Genomic DNA, 14,781 nt, shown 5'->3' with positions numbered 1-14,781 from the left:
TCAGCATGTTTACATCTAGTATCTTTCTTTAGGCACTGTTTTTCCTTAGATCTTTGGCTAGTTTCCTTTGCAAACTTAGAATGCCAATGCGTTCCAAAAAAGTTATGAATGTGAAGTAAGTCTCTTTCTTATTTCCAGCGTGGGACTGATGTGAGTTCTGTACATCATCAGGTGGAAACATAAAATTGTCTTTCAATCTTTGTGGGGCTTTTCTTCAGTAAGTAGTCCATTTAATGTAATTAGTGTTATATCTGAGTTTCACTTGATTTATTTCTTCTCTTATGTCTTAACCACTTTAAAATTAATCAAATATTTTAATCATTTATTTTTTACTCTAAAATTTCTATTTAATATTCTTTTATTTTATTGTTCTTATTGGCTATACAATGGATTACAATATGCTCTTTTAACTTAATAAAGCCTAATTTGAATAGCTACTTTTATCATCTTCCCAATAATGATAAAAACATGGAATACTTCAACTCCACTCTTCTGCCTTTTGCATTATTGTTGTTTTACGTTTTAATTCTACTCATATTGTGAATCCTACTAGATCTTAGTATCATTGTCTTGTACACCAATATCCATTAATGTTTACCTACATATGTAGTCTTTTGTCTTTCATGCCTTCCTACATTTCCAGTGTTTCTCTTGGGGATTATTCTTACTGAAGAAGTCTGCATTAGTCAGTTTGTGTTTCTGTAACAATGTATTATGGAGTAGGTGACTTCTAAACAATAGAAATATTTTTTCACAGTTCTGGAGGCTGGGAAATCTAAGATCAGGGTACCAGCATGGTTGGTTCTGCTAAGAGCCATTTTCTAGGTTGCAAAAGTTCTCACTCACTAGTTAGCTCTCTGGCCTCTTATAAGGGTTCTAACGCCATTCATGAGGGCTCCACCCCCATGGTCTAATTATCTCCCAGAGGTCCCATTTCCAAATACCATCTTACTGGGATTAGGTTTTCAACATACAAATTTTGAGGTAGATATAGTTAGTCTAATGTCTTCTGCCCGTGACCTGCCCCAAAATTCATATCCTTCTCACATGAAAAATACATTCATTTCATCCCAACAGCTCTGAAAGGCTTAATGCATTCCAGTATTAACTTTAAAGTCTAAAATCTCATCTAAATATCTAAATCGGATATAGGCAAGACATGAGATATAATTCACCCTGAGGCAGAATTCCTCTCCAGCAGTGAACCTGCGTAATCAAACAAGTTATACAAAACACAGTGGTCATACAGGTATACGATAGTCTGCCGTTTTACAAAGGAGTAACAGCAAAGAAGGAAGGGATGAATGGGTCCCCATCAAGTCCAAAATCTAGCAAGGTAAGCTCCATGAAATCTTAAGGCTCCAGAATTTAACTGTTTGAGGTCTTCATCAATTTTGGAAAATCCTCAGGCATTATTCCTCAGATACTGCTTTGGTCCCATTTCTCTCTCTTTCTTCTACCTTGCAGATTCTAATTCCAAATATGTTCAAATCTTTACTGTTTCCTAAATGTCTCAAATATAGATTTTCAATAATTGATCTCTGCAATTACCTTAATATATTAGCTGTTGATCTTTCTATGTATTATTCACTCTATTATTCACTCATATGAAGTTCTTAATTTTAGCTACTGTATTTTTATTTTTATAATTTGAGCATTTTATGCGTTACTCACCTTCAGAAACTTTTCATATTTTCATCTCCTTTTATAATCGTTTTGCCTTTTTAAGCAAAGTTGTTATTTAAAATTAAAAATGGGAGTGTCAGCTTACCAAGTTCCTCAGTACCTGTAGAGAAATTAGCTTTCCAGTTAGAAATAATATGTACAGTAAAGTGTCAATTTAAGGTGTCAATCATTTAAAAAACATTAACCTAAAGCACAACTATCAATAATATTCAAAATAATTTTATGGGAAAATGACATTAAATTTCAGTTCCATAACAATACCAGTGCACGGTATTTGAGACCAGTATCACTGAGAAATACACTGTGGTATATGGATGAATGCCAAAAGCAATGTGCTTATACAGTTTTTCTAGCGTTCAGAAAAATTAGAAATAAATGGGTCAATTCAAGCTATATAAAGTTTTCTCCAAATTGCCTGGTTAAAATAACTTTTCAGACTCAGAGAAAATAACCAGCTAACACTGTCCTGGAGACAATCCCAGCTATCTTTCTGGAGAGAGTCAAGACTGACTGTAGACAGAAAGAATGTTCTTACTGCAAGCAAAAAACTGTGCATTCCCCATCAGAGACATAGGCTTTCCCTGCTTACCCACCTGCATCCTCCCATGTGCTGGCTCCTAAACTTTGTAGTCAGTACCCAAATATGGACAATAAGACCTGAATACTGCTTTTACTAAAGAACCACTTTAAAAAACCTTAGCCCCTGTTTTACATGTTCTGGCTTGTAACAGTGTGAATCACATAGCATGTCCTCAGCAGCTGTGCCCATTCTGAAGCCAGAAAATGGTTCTAGGAATGAGCACAGAGGATGAGGATAGAGACTCACAGGACACAGCTTACACTATGTGGCCAGAAATGCTTTTTGTAAGGCCCAGCCCTTTTGTTCATGAGAAGATGCTTATTTATTTATCTCATCCATTCACTTGCTTCTTTAATTTCACATTTTATGAATTGTTTAAAATAGCTGATTATCTGAGTATTCTTATACAACTACAGGCACCTTCATCAGGGATCGCCTTAATCCATTTCAAAGCCCAGTGACTACAGTGCATGTCAGCAGGGAAACAGGTGGTTAACAGTGAGTAAATGTTGAGCCATGTTTTGTTCTGTCTCCCTAGCAACAGGATAGAAAAGGGTCTATTTGGATACATTGGTTCTAGCAAGGAGAGAAAAAGGCAAGGAGATGCTTCCTCCTTTTTTCCATGTATCTCTAGCCTTGTATCTACTACTTAGCTCTAGGAAAAAAAAAACAAGTGGAGAACACAGGTACAAAAATTATATTTACTACACAAATAACTCATGAAGGCTCTATGATGATATCTCAAGATCGGGACACTTCCTCGTCTCCTTCTCATGTGACAGTAGATTGCATTATTGGTACCAGTTATTGACTCCCACTTTCTTATAGGAAGATTTTCTTATCCCATCCAATGCATAGGCATGTGCTATGCTTTAGGTAATGGAATTTGAGAAGAAATTATGAATGCCACAACCAAGCATAAGCCTAAGAGCCATCATGTACTTCTGTGATTGCTTCTGTTCCTGCTGTCATAAGAATGGCACGTCTTTCAACCTGGATCCCAGAACCCAAAAGACATGCAAAAAAACAGCAATTGACCCCACCAGACCCACAGCTAACGTATATAAACAAGAAATTAATTAATTATGAGTATCTGAATTTTGGGGGTCATTTCTTACCATAGCAATAACCTAGTGAAAACGAATGAATGAAGACATCAGTACCAGTTATAAGGTGTCACCAGAATGAAAAGCTAAAACATTTATCTCCAGTCCAGAAGACAGGCAGTTGCAAAGCTCTTATTAACTCCTGGAAAATAAGAGTTATTCGTGTTTTTATTGATAAGGCATTTTGCTACAACATGTGTATTGATAAGTTGGAATGAGCTTATGAATTTAGCCAAAGAGTTTGGGAGACTGAAGGCAACTGGCATGTTTTAGCTGCTGTTGGTTACTTTAGAAAAGGTATTACAAGAACAAGATAATTTCAGATAATAAATTGTGTATTTGACAGCAAGGTCAAAAGATGGAATTGACTGTTCCCTCCAAATGATGCAAGCTGAAATTGAGGAACAAGGATCAAAACTCAGTGTTACAGTAAAGACCAAATCATGGACTTGGCCTCATGCCCTTTGTTATGACCTCCGAATTGAATGAAGGGAAATCAAGTCAACATTTTTTATACGGAATGTCTCAGAGAACAAAAAAGCCAAAGGGTGTGACTCTTTCTTGGAAGTCTGCTACCTCAATTTATTTCATCTTACTTCAAGCTAAGGTAGAACAGGTCGTGAAAACAATTGTGGATATAACTGTCGGCACACTGGAATTTTGCAGAATAAAAACTAATTAGGCTTTGAGAGAGTTGTACTGCCAAAACAGCCTGTAGCTGTTTGAGAAGTAAAATTACCTTTGAGCCAACAATATTCTGTTCTTTTCCCAAAAAGAGAATATTCTTTCATGCCCAATTCTCATGTGGCCAACAAAATGGATGGGGAAGGATGGACTTCCCAGGGTGTGGAGCCAAGAATCTCAGAGTATGACCAACTAGAGACCTGCTCCAAGGCAGCAGACACTGGGATGGTTGAAATAAGGTTGTCTACAAACTAGCTGGGGGTCCTCACAATGTTTGTCCGAACAGATTTCAGAATTTTTGTTAAGCACTGATGGCTGAGTGCTGCCTTCCTTCCCCTTTCTGAATGCGAGTATTTATCGAGATTACCCTGCCCCAATATTACATGTGGATTGTGTGATTGTGTGTAGAGCAGCCAACATATCTTTCAAATCTCTAGATAACAAAGAACCTATACAGTAAAGTTAAAGTGCCTTATGAGATCCAAGACTTGAAGTCTGACGGTGTGATTAGATGACACAGTGGGGGTTGCACTTAGAGGAGGGAGTGGATTCTGCATACTTAAGGGAAATGAAGCAATATTTGTAACCAGGTTTGTACTGTGAGTGGTTTCAAATACCATTCACTGGTATTTTTATGAAAGTGAAATTTAATGTCATTTTCTCATAAAATTATCTTGAATATTATTGATAGCTGTGTTTTAGGTTAATGTTTTTTTTAAATGATTGACACCTTAAATTGACACTTTACTGTACATCTTATTATTTCTAACGGGCAAGCTAATTTTTCTACAGGTACTGAGGAAGTTGGTAAGTGGATACTCCCATTTCTAATTTTAAATAACATCTTTGCTTAAAAAGACAAAACCTTTTTGCTTTGTCTTTTTTGTTTTGTTTGCTTAAAAACACAAAATCTTTTTTTATAAAAACGATTATAAAAAGATGAAAATATGAAAAGTTTCTGAAGGTGACTAATGCATAAAATACTCAAATTATAAAAATAAAAATTCAGTAGCTAAAATTAAGAACTTCGTATGAGTGAATAATAGAGTGAATAATACATAGAAAGACCAACAGCTAATATATTCAAGTAATTACAGAGACAAATTATTGAAAATCTATATTTGAGACATTTAGGAAACAGTAAAGATTTGAACATATTTGGAATTAGAATCTGCAAAATAGAAGAGAGAGAGAGAAATGGGACCAAAGCAGTATCTGAGGAAATAATACCTGAGGATTTTCCAAAATTGATGAAGACCTCAAACAGTTAAATTCTGGAGCCTTAAGATTTCATGGAGCTTACCTTGCTAGATTTTGGACTTGATGGGGACCCATTCATCCCTTCCTTCTTTCCTGTTACTCCTTTGTGAAATGGGAGTGACTATCCTATACCATGACCGTTGTATTTTGTATAACTTGTTCAATTACACAAGTTCACAGCTAGAGAGGAATTCTGCCTCAGGATGAATTGTTCATTCCATTGTTGTTTTTCATTGTTCCCTCACCCTTCCCTGTAAAAACGATATACTCTATGTCTCACAGACATTCTGCTTGGGCCTACAACTGCCTTTGAGAATGTGAGCTGAAGTGATGGTTGCCACGACCACGTAGATACTTGAAGATATGCATCCAAACACGTGTGATTACTTTCCTTCTGCTGTAAGAATGTGATGTGTTTGCCACCTAGATCCCAGAAGATACATGAAACAAAGCAGTAGTCAACCATTGTTATTTTATACATGAAGAAGAAATAGGTATTGGTGATTGCAAATCAATGTAATTTTGGGGGGTCTTTGATACTGCAGTACAACTTATTAAAGTTGACTAATATGTCTGCCATAAGTTCAATTTATTCAGGGAATCATGAGCTTTGTTTTCAAGAACAAAAATCTGAGAAAAACAGGCCTTTTCTCAGATTTTAAACATTAACACCTCATTTTGTCATATAGCCCAAGTTTCAGACCCCCGACCTCTCTCTGTCCAGATCACACAAGTGGAAGCATTGGGTAGTGGGAAATTCTGTGTGATTCTTCCCCATGAGCATGGAGGCCCTACATGGGGTATTAGAGCCAGAAAGCTGTGAGGACAGAATGCAGCTGTTGGGGGCCAGTGGGGTGTGGAGTCTGAGCGAGGTGGGGAGGTACAGGGAGAGGACAGCAGCCACTATGGGAGAGTGGTCACACATCGTAGAAGCATTAAGTCAGCACATGTGTGAAGGATAATGAAAACAAGAACTTCACTCTTGGAGAATGGGCTTCCACACAGCCCTCCTCAATCCCAGTGCTGGGCCCTGTCCTTGGACACTTTCCTTATCTTGTTAGGGTCCAGCACCTTGTACTGCACTGTCATGGCTCCTCTTTTTTTTTTTTTTTTTTGACAGAGTCTTGCTCTGTTGCCCAGGCTTGAGTGCAATTGTACGATCTTGGTTCAGCGCAACCTCCACCTCCTGGGTTCAAGTGATTCTCCTGCCTCAGCCTCCTGAGTAGCTGGGGTTACAGGCACTTGCCACCACACCCAGCTAATTTCTGCATTTTTAGTAGAGACCGGGTTTCACCATATTGTCCAGGCTGGTCTTGAACTCCTGACCTCAGGTGATCCGCCAGCCTCGGCCTCCCAAAGTGCTGGGATTACGGGTGTGAGCCACTGCCACCGGGCCCCTCATGGCTACTTCTGATGTCCCTTTCCCCCAGAAACCAAACATATATCTATCTTCCCTTTCATAATATTCCTTGTCCTGTTCCATGTTGCAAGGGAAACATTCAGGAACTTGGGGTAACCAAGCCACTGCCCACAGTTCATGCGTGGGATCTGGAAAGAAGCCCATTCCACCTCTGTTCTCTAAACACCCTCCCAGAGCACCACCTGGTCCTTACCTTAGGAAGAAAAAAAGATCACACTTTCAACAAATCTAAGACTGGCTACCAGGTTATACAAGAGATGTCCAATTAAACATCTTGATTTTTCTTACCTTGCACTCAGCCCACCGCTTTTGAGCATTCAAAATTCTAAGGTTCAGAGGATTAAAAAGAGGCCTGCTTGCAGAATTCCAAATAATATATGCAGATACTCCGCCATCAGGACTGCACACAGTGACTGTTTGTCAATAACTACAGTATGGAAAGGGGAAAAAGAGCTTTTACCATGGAGAAACCTGGAAAACACTACCTCTTCCGTGTGATTTAAGTCAACATCAACAGTGATCAGTCATGATGACAGCATGCACTCCTGATACCATATTATGAAAACAGTGCTTGACCTCTGTGGTCTTCCCTTGCTAACCCAAAAACTCCAGTCTAATCATGAGAAAAACAGCAGTTAATTTCCAATAGATTCCCAGTGGTGGTGGCTCACACCTGTAATCCCAGCACTTTGGGAGGCTGAGGCAGGCAGATCACTTGAGGTCAGGGGTTCGAGACCAGCCTGGCCAACATGGTGAAACATGTCTCTACTAAAAATACAAAAGTCATCAGGGGTGTGGTGGTGTACACCTGTTATTCCAGCTACTTGGGAGGCTGAGGCAGGAGAATCATTTGAACCAGGGAGGAAGGGGTTGCAGTGAGCCAAGATCGAGCTACTGAACTCCAGCATGGGTGACAGAGCAAGACTCTATCTCAAAAATAAATAAATAAATAAATAAATAAATAAATAAATAAATAAATTTCCAGTAGAGGGGCAGTCTACAAAATATCTGACCAGGACTCCCCAAAACTATCAAGGTCATCAAAACTGGAGTCCCTGTGACAACCAGGAGTCGTCTAAGGAAGCATGGCAAATAGATATAATGTGGTATCCTGGATGGGATCCTGAAGCAGAAAAAGGACATTAGGGTACTAGGTAAAAACTAAAGGAATAGCAATAAAGCATGGACTTTAGTTAACAGTCATGTCAGTATTGGTCCCTTAGTTGTGATAAATATGCCACTAATGCAAGATGTTAGTAATGGGGAAAACTGGGTGTAGGGCATACAGGAACTCTCTGTATCACCACCACAACTTTTATTTAAATCTAAAACAAGCCCCCTTCCTCACCCTGCTTGCTACTACCCACACGTTGTGCGGGTAGGAACAATTCCCTCTTTTCTCCTTCTGTGAGTCAACGTAGACTTAGTAAAACAAAGAGGGGCATCCCCGGGAAGACCCCAGCATGGAAAGTCACCTCTTTTTCACCCCTCCACCCCCCACCCTCATAAAACTGCAAAGGCAGGAAGAAATCTCTCCAGTGCACCAGGAAGAATGGACCAGTGTCAAGAGGATGCCTCCCAGAAAGGACAAAACCGATGTGCCTTTCTGTCTTTTACACAAACAAATTTCCCATTGAACATGTTCAGAATCATGACTCTGCAGTTTCCCTGAAAAGAATTATTATATCTAAGGACACCGATTCACCAATTTCACAGTCACTCTGTACTGGCCTGACTTTGTAGCCAGCAGTTAGCACTTCTTCCCCCTCCCCCATTGCCAGGAGGTGATGCTATGAATTCGCAGTAGGAATAAGGAGCTGGAGCAAGATTCCTACTTGACGGTGGATAGTTGGACTTCCTCAGGCACGACTGGCCTGCAAACCATATAGGTCAGGAAGCAGGTGTCCAGGCTGCCAGAGCATCTCCTGATCCTGTGAAAAATGGGCATTTTCCCAGTTTGGAATATTGTGGATCCAATTTCAAACATCCCGCCTTCCACTAGGATGAGCCACACACACCCGACCCTCAGCCCTTCAACTCTGTTCCTGCTTAGCACAAATGTGTGGGTAGTAGCAAGCAGGGTCAGGAAGGGGGCCAGGAAACAGAGCACAGATTTTATAGATGAGCTTTAGTTCTCCCAGAAGGGCTGCCTCCAGTCAGTCCTCCTGAAATGTTATCCACACAGGCCTTGAAGCAACCTTTATGAAAGTGCAGTTGCCTCATGGCCCACATTGTGTTTCATAGATGATCAAGGTGGGTTCTTTTATCCTATATCTAAGCTTTATGTTTTGTGTGTGGATGAATATGTGAAAGTTGATGGAGTAGATTAATCTGCAGTCACACTTAGGAGTCAGTCTATGAGGAGAAACATCCCATTACAAATGTGAGCTCAAAAAGAAAAGGAGAAAAATGAACAGGCAGCACTCATCCCTCCTCTTCCTACCTTGTACAGGTCAAAGGGAGGCACAGCTGTGGCCCAGAGAGACGTCTCTGATCCATACCACATGCCCATCTCTCCTGGCATCCTCCACACCACACCCTCCCTCCACCAGCCCTCTTCATCTTAACTCTCAGAAACACAGTTGGTACCTCAGTAGGTCTGATGCCACCAGCCTTTACTCAGAATGTGCTTAATCCAATTAGAGCATTCTATCACATTAGAGAGCTCACATTGATTCTCTCCCTCTGAAGTCGGGCCTCATACACAGAGAAACCATCTGGGACTCAGCCATGTTCAGTGAAGAATGTGGATGGCATGGGCATCCTTCCCATTTGGGGATGAAGCCTTCTCTTCTTCAGTTGCAGCTCCTCCAATGTAATACATGCCCATTTATCAAACTCCCATCTCCTTTCACTTCCGGTCTCTATCACATATTATTTGAGTTTGCTCAGTCACTTGATTTCTATTTATGAATACTACACTATGGCTCACCTATGGGACAGGGCAGTGTGTGGATCAGGGCTATTTACAGGGAAGATAGCTTGGTCTATATCCACAGTGACAGCTTATGAGGAGAAAAGACATGCAAGAAGAGAAAGCATTGCCGGCATCCCTGTCTGTTCTGTGCCAAAAGCCATCATATTTCTGCTTCTACTCCAATCTTACTCTCATGCCCTCTATGCATCTAAGAGGAGGATGCAGTGCCAACAAAGCCTCCCAGCACATGAAGAAAATTCATGTTCCTCAACATTTTCCAGTCCAGCACTGCCACATCTCCACAGCAGGCAAAACTTTCTTTTCTAAGACACACTCCTTGCAAACTTTTGGGTATATATCCGGTGGTCTCATAAAACATGTCCTGGGTGTCACATTCAGAATGGGGCATCAGAAGATGAAAATGAGAAATGGTTCCCATTTTGTTTCTCCCTTCAGTCAAATTTTCCTCCTTACCCCATCAAATTTTAAAGTACCACTTATTAAATTACAGTAAGTACTCATTCATTCTGACTCATAGTTCACAAAATAACTGGGATTTATTCTATTGCATATTAGAAACCCCACAGCCCATACCAAATTATACCACCCCACAGTTACATTTGTTTTTCTGGCAGGAGGATACCATTTGTGGGAAGTCATGTTTATGATCGTTTCTTTGGTGACATTTCACACATGTCACATTAACACCCACGAGCTCAGAGAGAGGGAGTGCAAGTGAAAACTGACAAGCAAACTAGCACTGCCACTCTCAACTGATTTGCAGGAGATGGGTGAAAAGAAGTCGCCTTAGTACAGCAAGATTAGAGGACAGCCCTTCACACGGACTCCTGGACACAGAGAAACTACTGATTGCCTCTTCCCACATAGTGATACACAAGCTGTTCTCCACCTGCTTGGTTTCCACAAACAGAGATGGGCCTGAAAACCTAAGAGCCCCAATCTCAAATGTTAATGTCTCTTTTAAATGAAAATATAAATTTTATCTGGTAGATATACAAATCTTAAATGTACAGCTTGATAAGGTTTATTCAAGTGTACACCCATGCAATCAGTCACCTCAATAGAGTATTCTCAATGCTTGGGATGGTTCCTCAGTGTCTAGGCCACTGGCCTTCTAGAGTCAACCATTATTCTAACTTTATCACCATAGATTTGTTTTGAATGTTGAGCTTTCCATGAATGCAATTATACAGTATGTGGCACTTGTCAATCCACTTTATGTCTGTGAAATTAATCCACACTATTACATACATTTGTAGTTTTGTTTTTCATTTTCATTGCTGTGTAGTATTCCACTGTGTGACTACAGCACCATGTATTGTCCCCTTGTACTTCTGATACACAGCAGAATAATTTCTAACTTTTAGCTATTATGAATGATGTTCTAACATCGCTGTTAAGTATATTTTGGTGAGCATAAGTATTTGTTTCTCTTGGTATATTCTCAGGATAGAATTTGTTGAGTCATATGGTATATCTATGTTTACTAGATACTACCAAACATTTTCCCAAAGCAGTTATACCACTTTCATTCCCACTAGCAGTATATGAAAGTCCAATTTCCTTCATAATTGACATTGTCAATTCCTTCAAGTTTAGTGATTCAGGTTAGTATATATCAATATTTCACAGTCTAATTTTACCTTTTCATGATGAGTAATAGCATTGAGAACTTTTTCATATGTTTGTTGGCCACTTTAACATTATCATTTTGAAGTTTCTGATTAAGCCTTTTGGCCATTTTAAATATGATTGCCTGCCTTTTTTTAATTGATTTGAAGTTCTGCCTACAATCCTTTGTGGGATAAAAGTTCTTAATTTTAACAAAGTCCAAATTATCAATCTTTTAAAAATAATTGCTGCTTTACAATATTATTTAATAAATATTTTTGTTCCCCAAAGTCATAGACATAATCTACTTTTTCATTTCTTCTAGAAGGTTAATTGTTGTAGCTTTCACATTTAGGTCCCAGGGCCATTGCAGATTATGTATTGCATATAGAGTGAATTGGAAAAAGCAAGGATAAAGGGGTCTTATTTGCCTATTAGAGTTGATGTATGAAGAAAGACTTTAGTATATCATTTTTGCTCATTTACCAGGCAAACTTCCTTGAAATTAGAGGCAGAAATAAGACTTGAAGCAAACCCAAATATTTCCCTTCAAGAACTCCAGAAGGTTCTCAAACTGAGTATCTCAGAAAGACCCACACTCAGCTCTGTCTGGGAAGAGGAATGCAACCGTTGTGAAACATAACCAGAGAAACCTATACTCCACACCTTCTGTTTCACCTAAAGGAAAAACAAAAGAAAACAAAAACCATAGTCAATGTGGGATTCAAGGAAAGAAATTCAGAGTGTTGCAGCCAGTGAGAAGAATCGAAATCAGGCATAGAGGAGAAACCTATTTTACCAGAAGAGAGTAAGAAACATTTTATGAAGGCCACAGCCTTAAGTGCTGGCAAATCAAAAAAAGCCTGAGATTTACTCAGAATATTTTAGAATGTTACCCTCTTCTTCATATCTTATGATCACATCAAGGCAGCCCCAAAATAATAAACTACAGCTGAAACAGCTGCAAGATACAAACTAGTTGTAAGTGGTAGAACACAGGAAATCCCTTAAAATAAAAGAGGAGACAAAAACAAGGCCACTACATTTTTTTGAAGCCTTTGGTACTTACAACTTCAACAAATATTAAACAAGTCACAACTCCTGGCCAGATTAACACAAATCCTCACATTTAAAATCCTAGTTACCTCAGTTCCTATTGGCTGATATAGTATGTTCAGCTTTAACTGCAAAAAGTCCATGCCTAAACACAATGAAAAACACAGACTACAGAAACAATTCAATAATCAGACCCAGACTGTGATATGACAAAGATGTTGGAATTATCAGACAGAGAATTTAAGACAGCTATGGTTAATATGTTGATGTCCCTAATGAAAAAAGTAGATAGACAACATTCAAGAACGGATGGTAATGTAAGCAGAGATAAAAACTTAAAAAAAAAGGAAATGCTAGAAATACCAAACACCTTAACGGAAAATTTTTAAATATCTCTTTGATAGACTTTTGACATAGCTGAGGAAAGGATCAGTGAACTAGAAGATAATTAAATGGAAACTTTACAATTGGTGCTTGCTTCAGCAGGATATATAATAAAATTGGAAGGATACACAAAAGGGTAGCATGGCGCCTGCACAAGGATGTCAAGCAAATGTGTGAAGCATTCCATAATTTTCAAGTTGGATAAAAAAAAAAAGACATCTTCTGTCTTCCAGAGATCCATTTTAAACATAACAACATTCATAGAATCAAAGTAAACATCAATCACACAAACAGCAAAAAGGAGCAGGAGTCAGTATTATTATGTCAGGTAATTTTTGTAAACTAACAACAGTAAAAAAGGACAAAGAAAGGCACTATATAATAAAAGGTTCAATGCAACAAGATGACTTAACTATCATAAATATATATGCACCCAACATCGAAGAAAGTCAGTGTTGCAGTCAGTGAGGGGAATCAGAATCAGTCATAGAGGAGAAGTCTATTTTACCAGAAGAGAGTAAGAAACATTTTATGAAGGCCACAGCCTTAAAGGCAGGCAAATCAAAAAAGTCTTGAGTACTTGTTCATAAAACAAGTAATTCTAGGCCTTAAAAAAAAAAGGCCTAGGTGGCCATACAATAATAGTGGGAGACTTCAACACCCCACCGCCAACATTAGACAGATTATTGAGGCAGAAACTAACAAAGAAATTCTCGACTTAAATTTGACACAACCAATTGGACCTAATAAACATTTATAGAACACTCCACCCATCAAGCACAGAATATACATTATTCTCATCTGCACTTGGAACATATTCTAATATTGACCATATGCACAGCCATAAAACAAGTCTGAATAACTTTTTAAAAAATTGAAATCATACCAATGATACTTTCATGTCATAGTGAAATAAAAATATCACTCAAAACTACACAATTACATGGAAATTAAATAACTTGCTCCTGAATGACTTTTGAAGTAAACAGGGAAATTAAGGCCAAAATTTAAACATTCTTTGACATAAATGAAAACAAAACACAACATAGCAAAATCTCTGAGATGCAGCCAAAGCAGTGTTAAGAAGAAAAGTTTATAGTGCTAAATGCCTAAATCAAAAAGTTAGAAAGATCTAAAATTAATAATCTTAACATCGCACCTAGAGGAACTACAAAAAGGAACAAACTAACCCCAAAGCTACTAGAAAAAAAAGAAATAACTAATCAGAGCAGAACTGAATGAAATCAAGACCCAAAAATCCATACAAAGGATCAACAAAACCAAAAGCTTGTTCTTCGAAAGGATAAACAAGATCAATAGACCAGCAGCAAGATTAACAAAGAAGAAAAAAATAGAGAAGATCCAAATAAGCACAATCAGAAACAACAAAGGTAACATTACACCAGATTCCACAGAAATACAAAAAGTCATCTGCAACTATTATAAACACCTCTGTGTACACAAACTAGAGAACCTATGGAAAATGGATAAATTCCTGGAAACACATAACTTCCTAAGAGTGAATCACAAAGAAACTGAAACCTTGGACATATCAATAATGAGTTCTGAAATTTAACCAGTAATTCAAAACACACCAACAAAGAAAAGCCCTGGACCAGATGGATTCACAGCTCAATTTTACTAGACATAGAACGAAGAGTTAATACCATTCCTACTGAAACTATTCCAAAAAATTGAGGAGGAGGGACTCCTCCCTAAATCATTCTATGAAGCCAGCATCACTCTGATATCAAAATCTGGCAAAGACACAACAACAACAACAACAACAAAAGAAAACTACAGCCCAATATCCTTGATGGAGATAGATTCAAAAATCCTCAACAAAATAGTAGCAAAATCAATCCAGCAGCACAGCAAAAAGTTAATTGACCAAGATCAAATTGACTTTATTTGCAGGATACAGGGCTTGTTCAATGTGTGCAAATCAATAAATGTGATTCACTACATAAACAGAATTAAAAATAAAACAATGTGATCATCTCAGAAGACACAGAAAGAGTTTTCCATAAAACTAGTATCCTTCCATGATAAAAAC

At 38.4% G+C, this 14,781-nt stretch overlaps 1 non-coding gene across 1 annotated transcript; it reads left to right on the top strand.

The window, feature by feature from the left end:
• Positions 1-12,811: 12,811 nt before the first annotated feature.
• Positions 12,812-12,918, top strand: LOC116482664 (U6 spliceosomal RNA). The gene has a single exon (XR_004251943.1). It is a non-coding gene; the product is annotated as a U6 spliceosomal RNA (small nuclear RNA).
• Positions 12,919-14,781: the final 1,863 nt, after the last annotated feature.

Source organism: Hylobates moloch, unplaced genomic scaffold (genome assembly GCF_009828535.3).
Source record: "Hylobates moloch isolate HMO894 unplaced genomic scaffold, HMol_V3 SCAFFOLD_14, whole genome shotgun sequence".
NCBI classification, from domain to species: Eukaryota; Metazoa; Chordata; class Mammalia; order Primates; family Hylobatidae; genus Hylobates; species Hylobates moloch.
This window is presented reverse-complemented; position numbering and strand designations above follow the sequence as displayed.